At 45.9% G+C, this 9,844-nt stretch overlaps 1 pseudogene across 1 annotated transcript in view; it reads left to right on the top strand.

Annotated features, from left to right (window-relative positions):
- The window catches only part of LOC105509089, an 11,035-nt pseudogene extending 5,394 nt beyond the window's left edge, over nt 1-5,641 (top strand). The window contains exon 2 of the transcript XR_001001386.1: nt 4,223-5,641. The product of XR_001001386.1 is annotated as a thyroid receptor-interacting protein 6 pseudogene (transcript). The remainder of the gene's footprint in view (nt 1-4,222) is intronic.
- The last annotated feature ends 4,203 nt before the right edge of the window (nt 5,642-9,844 follow it).

Genomic DNA, 9,844 nt, shown 5'->3' on the forward strand with positions numbered 1-9,844 from the left:
AAAAAATAAATCTTAAAAAAAAAAAAAGTCAGATATGAAATCCACTTTTATCATTTATGTTTCAGGGATCTGGCTGCTTTAACATACTAATGGGAGCTTGCAGTGAGCCGAGATCGCACCACTGCACTCCAGCCTGGGCGACAGAGCAAGACTCTTTTAAAAAAAAAAAAAAAAAAAAAAAAATCTTAAATTATTGCTCTGTGCTTTGAGATGTAAATTTGTTATCCTTTTTTCCTCTAAAACTCAGTAAGGTCTTTGGTCATGTAGGACAGATTAACTTGTTTCATTTGCAAAGTTTGAATCCAACTGTTGTTTTAAGCTAGTGAGTTTTACCTATCTCGTTGCTAAAATTTTAAAATCAAAGCTATAAAATCTTTGTATTTTATTTGTGTGTGTGTGTGGTATCTACATGGTACCAAACTGATTTATAAATAAGTGCTCATAAGTTAATAAGCCCAAATATTTTTCAAGTTCATGTGACTTTAGTAATCTTTGGTAAATAAAACTAGATTTTAAATTGTTGGTGAGATAGGAATGTCTTCAGGATTGTCAGTATTAATTTAGACACATTCTCTTTGGTCTGCTAGTCAGACAGGTTTAGGATATCTCTGCTACATGTTTTAAGGTCATAAAACTGTTGATTCTGTGATATTTTTGATACTTGTTTAACTTGTCTGTGAGCTTAGGTCTTAGACCCATTCAATTATGGGCTCTACACAAATGGCCATGGTGAGGCCTGGTGACGTGTGGAGTTCTCTCTGCCCCAGCTGTGCCTCCTGACTATGCTGGGAAATGCAGACATATCTTCACATCTGTCCTCTGTAATGAGCTCTCTACATGTAAATTCAGGACCCAGATGGGCCATGCTCTTCATACGCATCCCTGGGTGCCATGTGGGTACTTCCCCAGAATGTCTGGGGAAGACGTTAGGACGGTACTTGTGTCATAGTTTCAAAATTATTTTCAGTAATTTTAAATCTTAAAGTCACATTTTGCCCAGCACTTAGGGAGGCCAAGGCAGGCAGATCACTTGAGGTCAGGAGTTTGAGACCAGCCTGGCCAATATGGTGAAACCCCATCTCTACCAAAAAAAAAAAATACAAAAATTAGCTGAGTGTGGTGGCATGTGCCTGTAGTTCCAGCTACTGGGGAGGCTAAGGCACAAGAATCCCTCAAACCTGGGAGGCAGAGTTTGCAGTGAGCTGAGATTGCGCCACTGCACTCTAGCCTGGGTGAAAGAGTGAGACCCTGTCTCAAAAAAAAGTCATGTTTTGTTACATTAAGTAATAGATAAAATATCTGATACATTTCTAGGTCAGTTAAAATACTGAAACATTATTAAAAATAAGTTTAAGTTTATATACTTTCACATCTTATTTTTAATTTTTAATTTTTATTTTTTATTTTATTTATTTATTTATTTATTTTGAGACAGAGTCTCACTCTGTTGCCCAGTCTAGAGTGCAGTGGTGCAATCTCAGCTCACTGCAAGCTCCGCCTCCCAGGTTCACGCCATTCTCCTGCCTCAGCCTCCCGAGCAGGTGGGACTACAGGTGCCTGCCACCATGCCTGGCTGGTTTTTTTGTATTTTTAGTAGAGATGGGGTTTCACTGTGTTGGCCAGGATAGTCTCGATCTCCTGACCTCATGATCCACCCGCCTCGGCCTCCCAAAGCGCTGGGATTACAGGTGTGAGCCACCGTGCCCGGCCTATTTATTTATTTTTTTGAGACAGTCTCACTCTGTCACCCAGGCTGGAGTGCAATGGCTCACTCTCAGCTCACTGCAACCTCCACCTCCTGGGTTCAAGCGATTCTCCCACCTCAGCTTCCTGAGTAGCTGGGATTACAGGCCACCATGCCCGGCTAATTTTTGTATTTTTAGTAGAGACAGAATTTCACCATTTTGGTCAGGCTGGTCTTGAACTCCTGACTTCATGATCCGCCCTCCTCAGCCTCCCAAAGTGCTGGGATTACAGGCATAAGCCACCACGCCCAGCCTAGCATCTTATTTTTATAAGGTACAGAAAAGCTAAGTATATTTAGACATGTAAAAATTGAGTAAATGTCTTCCTAAAAAATTATGAAATAGTTTTTATTTACAAATACTGATATAGAACAGTTCAAAAAGTGTTTCACTGGAAATTAGGGCTACTAAAACTGTAGTTAATATATGTAATTAAAACTACTAGATATAAAAGAAACAATTGTATATACAGAGTATACAAAGAAGGATATGTTTTCGGTGAAGAAGTTTATAAAAAGAGATATGAGGTCAGGTGCAATGGCTCAGGCCTGTAATCCCAGCACTTTGGGAGGCCGAGGCAGGTAGATACTTGAGGTCAGGAGTTTGAGACCAGCCTGGCTAACAGGGCAAAACCGTGTCTCTACTAAAAATACAAAAACTATGTGGGCGTGGTGGCACACGCCTGTAGTCCCAGCTACTCGGGAGGCTGAGGCAGGAGAATTGCTTGAACCCAGGTGGCAGAGGTTGCAGTGAGCAGAGGTCACGCCACTACACTCCAGCCTGGGTGACAGAGCGAGACTCTGTCTCAAAAACAGTAATAATAATAATAATAATAATAATAAAACATCAGGATGTGGTTTGTTTTTTTCTTTTCCTTTTTTTTTTTTTTTAGTTTGAGATGGAGTCTCGCTCTGTCGCCCAGGCTGGAGTGCAGTGGCGCCATCTTGGCTCACTGCAAGCTCCACCTCCTGGGTTCACTCCATTCTCCTGCCTCAGCCTCCCGAGTAGCTGGGACTACAGGTGCCCGCTACCACACCCGGCTAATTTTTTTTTTTTTTTGTATTGTATTTTTTTTTAAGTAGAGACAGGGTTTCATCGTGTTAGCCAGGATGGTCTCAATCTCCTAACCTCATGATCTGCCCGCCTCAGCCTCCCAAAGTGCTGGGATTATAGGCATGAGCCACCGCGCCTGACCGGTTTTTTTTTTTCCTTTTGTTTTGTTTTCTGGAGACAAAGTCTGGCTCCGTCACCCAGGCTGGAGTACAATGGTGTGATCATAGCTCACTGCAGCCTCCAACTCCTGGGCTCAAGTTATCCTCCTACCTTAGCCTCCCATGCAGCTAGGACTATCGGGGTGTGCCACCGCACCCAACTACCTTTATTTTTAAGTTTTTTATTTTTATAGAGACAAGGTCTCACCATCTTGCCCAGTGTCATCTTGAACTCCTGGGCTCAAGCAGTCCTCCTGCCTCGGCCTCCCAAAGTACTGGGATTACAGGCATAAGCCACCACACTCAGTGGTTTTTGCTAAAGAAAAAATAATTTTCTCTAGTTTAGAGGTTATTTACAAGTTGTTTCAAAATGAAAGAAAAATCATATAAGTCTAAATGGATCTAAAAGTTGGGAAAGGGAAAAAAGTAGAAAAAATGTGTAAGAAGTCATAAATGGACTATGGAAATCTTGTGTAGTCAAAAGCTGAGACTGGATGGATTAGTTTATAAGGTTGTATTAAAATTAGCTTTAGTATTGATAATGGATTAATACAAAAATAAAATTTGGTTTTCTGTTTTGAACAATAATTTCTTGTATGATAATAAGAAAAACATTTTTATTCACCTTTTGAGTAAACTCCAGAAAAAACAGGGAGAGGAGAGACAGATTCTGTCTCATGCTGTCTTTCTTAAGTCTTTTAATTGTTCCAAAAACTGAGTCTCCTCTCTATCATTTTTTATTATTTTGATTTATTTAGTTTCTCTTCTGTCTATCAAAGTGTAGAGGTTTTTGCTTTCTGAAATCTTTGAATTACCACTTCAGCTAAGTGAATGACTATTATCTTACAGTGAACTGTCATTCTATGTTGATCAAGTGTTTTAAACCTTTCTTATTTTAATATCAGGTGTTTTAAACCTTTGATATTTGACACACTTCCCAAAATCACATTTCAAATTCTAAAATTAAGTTTTTTTGACCTGAACTAACTTGGACATAACAATGAGGGCCCCTGGTGGCTGGGCACGGTGGCTCATGCCTGTAATCCCAACACTTTGAGAGGCCAAGTGGGCAGAACACTTGAGTCCAGGAGTTCAAGACCAGCCTGGACAACATGATGAAACCCCATCTCTGCAAAATATACAAAAATTAGCTGGGCGTGGCAGAAAAAGTTTTTTCTGGAGTCCCAAACGAGGTACAGGACGAAGAGGGGTTGAAGGCCAGAGGCCGGGGGCTTCAAGACCGCTGTCTGGAGTTGCCTGTTCCAGACCGTGTCAGGGCTCACCTGACTGCCCCTGAAGCAGCCAGAGCCCACCAGGGCCCCTCAGGGGACAGCGATCCCCTGAGGCACCCCGGGGCCACCACCGGGCCACGGAGCAGCATTCCAGCCCCACTCCAGGGTCATTTTTTGTCCTCTCCCATCTGAGCAGTGTTACCAGGCCCCAGGGGGACCGGAGGATCAGGGCCGGCCTGGGTGGGGTCCCATGGAGTATTCCAGTGCACTCAGGGGCTCCCTGCAGACGGGGGGACCTTCTCCCCGGAAGCCTGGACGCCGAGATAGACTTGCTGAGCAGCACGCTGGCCGAGCTGAAAGCGGGTCGGGGTCATGCGCCCCTGCGACCAAACTAACAGGCGGAGGAGCCCCCGCCACCTCCTGCCTCCCACACGGGCTCCCTGAAGCCGAACCCAGCCTCGCGCTCCCCGTGTCTCCCTATGGGGGCCCCACTGCAGCCTCTTATGCTGCTGCCAGCACCCCGGCCGGCCTTCCCCGTGCAAGCGAAGGTGGCAGAGTCAGTGAGGGGCTGCGGCCCACCCAGGCGGGGAACCTTTCAGGCCTCTGGGCCCTTTCTGGGCTCCCACTTTCCTGTCCCAGGCCGAGGTGAAGTCTGGGGGCCTGGCTATAGGAGCCAGAGAGAGCCAGGGCCAGGGGCCAAAGAGGAAGCTGCGGGGGTCTCTGGCCCCGCAGGAGAAGGAAGAGGACGCGAGCAAGGGCCCCAGGTGCCCCTGAGCCACCTCCGGAGGATGAGCTTGTCAGGCTGTCGAAGAAGCAGGTGCACGACATGAACCACCCGCCCAGCGGGGAGTACTTTGGCCAGTGTGGTGGCTGCGGAGATGTGGTCGGGGATGGGGCTGGGGTTGTAGCCCTCGATCGCGTCTTTCATGTGGGCTGTTTTGTGTGTTCTACATGCTGGGCCCAGCTTCGGGGCCAGCATTTCTACACCGTGGAGAGAGGGCCTGTTGCGAGGGCTGCTACGTGGCCACCCTGGAGAAATGTGCCACGTGCTCCCAGCCCACCTTGGACCGGATCCTGCGGGCTATGGGGAAGGACTACCACCCCAGCTGCTTCACCTACCTGGTGTGTCACCGCGGCCTTGACGGCACCCCCTTCACGGTGGATGCTACCAGCCAGATCCACTGCATTGAGGACTTTCACAGGAAGTTTGCCCCAAGATGCTGAGTGTGCGGTGGGGCCATAATGCCTGAGCCAGATCAGGAGGAGACTGAGAATTGTTGCTCCGGATCGAAGTTTTCACATTGGCTGTTACAAGTGCGAGGAGTGTGGGCCACTGCTGTCCTCTGAGGGCGAGTGTCAGGGCTGCTACCCGCTGGATGGACACATCTTGTGCAAGGCCTGCAGCTCCTGGTGCATCCAGGAGCTCTCAACCACCTTCACCACTGACTGCTGAGTCTTCCTAGAAGTACCTGCTGGGTTCTCCGTTCCAGTTCCCATCCTTCAATCGATCACCCTCCCTGACATCCACCTGTATGACTTCGTCACCAAATGCTGTCTCCTCTTTCTCCAATCAAGAAATAATAATACCTCGAGTTTACAAAACAAACAAAACAAAACAAACAAAAAAATCAGCCGAGCGTGGTGGCTCACACCTGAGCCTGGGAGACAGAGGTTGCAGTGAGCTGAGATCGCACCACTGCACTGTGGCCTAGGTGACAGAGCAAGACATGTCTCAAAAAAAACAAAAACAAAAACACAACTTGCCACATTGTGTCCAGGCACAGTGGCTCATGCCTGCAGTCCCAGCACTTTGGGAGGCCAAGGTGGGAGGATCACTCACAGAGTTCAAGACCAACCTGAGTAATATAGCAAGACCCTGTCTCTACAAAAAAAAATTAATTAATTTTGAAAAAACAATGAGGCCAGGTGCAATGGCTCACGCCTGTAATCCTAGAACTTTGGGAGGCCAAGGCGGGCGGATTGTCTGAGCTCATGAGTTCAAGTCCAGCCTAGGCAACATGGTGAAACACCATCTCTACTAAAATACAAAAAATTAGAATATATATATATATATATGCATGCCAGGCATGGCAGTGTGCACCTGTAGTCCCAGCTACTCAGGAGGCTGAGGTAGGAGAATTGCTTGAACCCGGGAGGTGGAGGTTGCAGTGAGCCAAGATCGTGCCACTGCACTCCAGCCTGGGTGACAGAGCGAGACTCCATCTCCCAAAAAAAAAAAAAGAAAAAAAAAAATTAGGGCTCCTGAAAGGCCAAGAGAGACATATTAGGCTAATTTGGTACATTACAATTATATAGGAACCATTGTCAAATAAGAAATGGTGTCTAGGCCGGGTATGGTGGCTCATGCCTGTAATCCTAGCACTTTGGGAGGCCAAGGTGGGCGAATCACCTGAGGTCAGGAGTTTGAGACCAGCCTGGCCAACATGGTGAAACCCCATCTCTACTAAAAATATAAAAATTAGCCGGGTGTGGTGGCACATGCCTGTTTTAAGTTTCTTCATGATGTTTTTAGTTGGCTCATTAATGGAATAAGTTCTTTTTTTTCCATTTTGGCATACAAATTCTGTCTCTGTCTCTCTTTTTTTAAAAAGAAACAGGATGTTACTCTGTTGTTCAGGCTGGGGTGCAATGGCACAATCACAGCTCGCTACAGCCTTAACCTCCCAGACTCAAGTGATCCTCCCATCTCAGCCCCCGCAGTAGGTGGGACCACAGGTGTGTGCCACCATGCCCAGCTAATTTGTGTGTGTGTGTGTGTGTGTACAGAGCCTTATTATGTTGCCAAAGCTGGTCTCAAACTCCTCAAGCATTCCTCCTGCCTTGGCCTCTCAAAATGCTAGCAGTACAAGTGTGAGCCAACACACACAGCCCAGATTCTCTTTTTGATTGTAATCCTTCTGCACATTATATTTCTACTATTCGAATTATTGTTACATATCTCTCATTTTACTTCTTCTGAGAAAACAAAAATGGTATTTGTATTAGTCTGTTCTCACGCTGCTAATAAAGACATATCCAAGACTGGGCAATTTATAAAAGAAAGAGGTTGAATGGACATACAGTTCCACATGGCTGGGGAGGTCTCACAATCATGGAGGAAGGCAAGGAGGAGCAAGTCACATCTTACATGGATGGCGGCAGGCAAAAAGAGCTTGAGCAGGCAAACTCCCATTTTTAAAACCATCAGATCTCACCAGACTCATTCACTATCACAAGACCAGCACAGGAAAGACGCACCCCCATAATTCAACCCCTACACCAGGCTGCTCCCATGATGTGGGAATTGTGGGAGCTACAATTCCCATGAGATTTGGGTGGGGACACAGCCATTCAAAATGAGATTTGGGTGGGGACAGAGCCCGACCATATCCCTATTGCAAAGACTAGAGATGGTTCAACAAAGCTGGCAAATCTCCCTCATTTGGAATCCTGCTGCGCCCAGTCTGTTTTCCGTCAGCAATGCTCTGCTGCTAAAGCTATATATCAAGCACTCTCCCTCTGGGCCCAGGGGCTCCTCCAGAAGAGGAGGGCACTTGAGATAATAAGGGTGGGTTTCACAGAGTGGAGTGTAGGAAAATAGCCTGTTGCCTGGCAAGAATGATGCCCTTTTGAGGCAAAGCCACTGTGATGAGCAGTGGTTGACTCTGGCATACGAAAGGGTCCTGTGGCAAGGTCTTTACACAATGCCTGTGGCATAGATAACCCCTCATAAGGATGCTTATCTAACCTCCCCATTGGTCACAAGTTTTGCAGGAAAGTCTGAGACATAACCAGCTGCACATGTTTTACCAAAAAAGCTTGCTACTTTTTGGAGGGCAGGTGCAGGGATCCATCATCTCAAAGCTGCCTAAGACATGACTTTTGTTTGTAAGTCCCTGTTGAATGTTTTCTTCTGGGAAATGACTTATCAGCCTCTTTGACCTCTCATCTCCCTCTGCCTTTGGCGGTAGATATGCATAGACCTGCTCACTGCAAAACATACTTCTCACATGGCGTAATGAGCAATCTGGGGCCATTTTTTGATATTTGATTACTGTCAGTGTTCAAGTCTCACCCTCCCTCTTTCCTTTGTGCTCACACCTGGGGAAACCGGTAAGAAAGCCTGGGTGCTCCCTTCTTTGGTGACACCAGAAGATTCGAACCACACAAGCCCCTGCCTGCATGTGGGGACTCTCCCATCAGTCCCACCCCAACCACAATAAAAACCCAGTCCAGCCTCCTTTCCTTGCTGTCTCAAGCCATTTTGGACCCGCCTGGGAAGCCTCGCTGCTGCCCTCAATTATGTATAAAATAAATTTCTTTTCACACCCCCCTTGGGGTGTATGTGTTTGTGTAACATCATCAGTCTCAAAATTGCGGGTGGGTCATCTGAGTCTGCAGGTAACCATATAGTCGGCACTGTCAGCAGATGTCTGGGTGATGACCGTCCCACCCAGTGGTATGTCTTCCATTGCCTCGGCATATTCATTCACCAGCTCTCTGCTGGCTGGCCAGCATGTGCTCTGAGCTGTGCTGCTTTGTGTGTCGTTGTTGAGTCCAACAGAACCCTCCAAACAAAGCTCCAGGGCCTGGGGGGAATATAGGGCCTTTACTGGGTAAATTTCAGCTGGACCACCCGCCTGAGGCTTGAGGGGCAAGAATCACAGTCACCATTGGCCCCTGTTGTGTGTGGGGAGGGGTGGGGAGCACCCTGGCTCCCAGATATCCCATGTGGCAGCTTCTATGTGCAGAGTTTTCTCTGCCCATGGGCTAAGCTCTGAGCATTTCCAAAAGTCAGAACATCAACTGTGGAGACTGCTCCCCTATGGAAATTTGATATAATCAAATGATGGGTTAAGGATAAATGTCATAATGTGGGTATTGGAATAACCAGCTAGCCATTTGGAAGATAAAATTAGATCCATTCTCCACACCATGTAGCAGAATAAACTGCAAATGGAACAGAGAGGTAATTGTAAAGAAACAAAACCAAACAAGTACTAGATGAAAACATGAATAAATTATTCTAGAAACTGAAAGTTAGGGAAATTTTACTATTACTCAAAATCAAGAAGCAAAAGAGAAAATATCCATACATTTAACCACATGAAATTTTTTTACATGATCAAAACCAACAAAGTAAAAAAATGACAAACTGAGAAAAATATTTATAACTTATATTACAGATAGCACATATAAAATAATATACAAAAGATTATTTTAAGATTAGAGTTGTCAGGCCAGGGTGGTTCATACCTGTAATCCCAGCACTTTGGGAGGCCAAAGTAGGGGGACCACTTGAGCCTAGGAGTTCAAGACCAGACTGGGCAACATAGGGAAACCCTGTCTCCACAGAAGAAATTTAAATTAGCCTGGCGCGGTGGCTCCTGTGGTCCCAACAACTTTGGAGGCTGAGGCAGGAAGACTGCTTGAGTCCAGGAGGTTAAGAATACAGTGAGCCATGATGGCACCACTGCACTCCAGCCTGAACAACAGAGCAAAACCCTGTCTAAAAAAGATTAGGGTATCATTTTCAAGAAATGTTGAAACCACTGAGTAACACAAGTGAACTCCAGTCCTTACCTCATACAATATATAAAAATTGACTCAAAATGTATCATCAACTAAATGTATGAAACTTAGAAGAAGAAAATAT

This window comes from Colobus angolensis, unplaced genomic scaffold (genome assembly GCF_000951035.1).
Source record: "Colobus angolensis palliatus isolate OR3802 unplaced genomic scaffold, Cang.pa_1.0 Scaffold17, whole genome shotgun sequence".
Lineage (NCBI taxonomy): Eukaryota > Metazoa > Chordata > Mammalia > Primates > Cercopithecidae > Colobus > Colobus angolensis.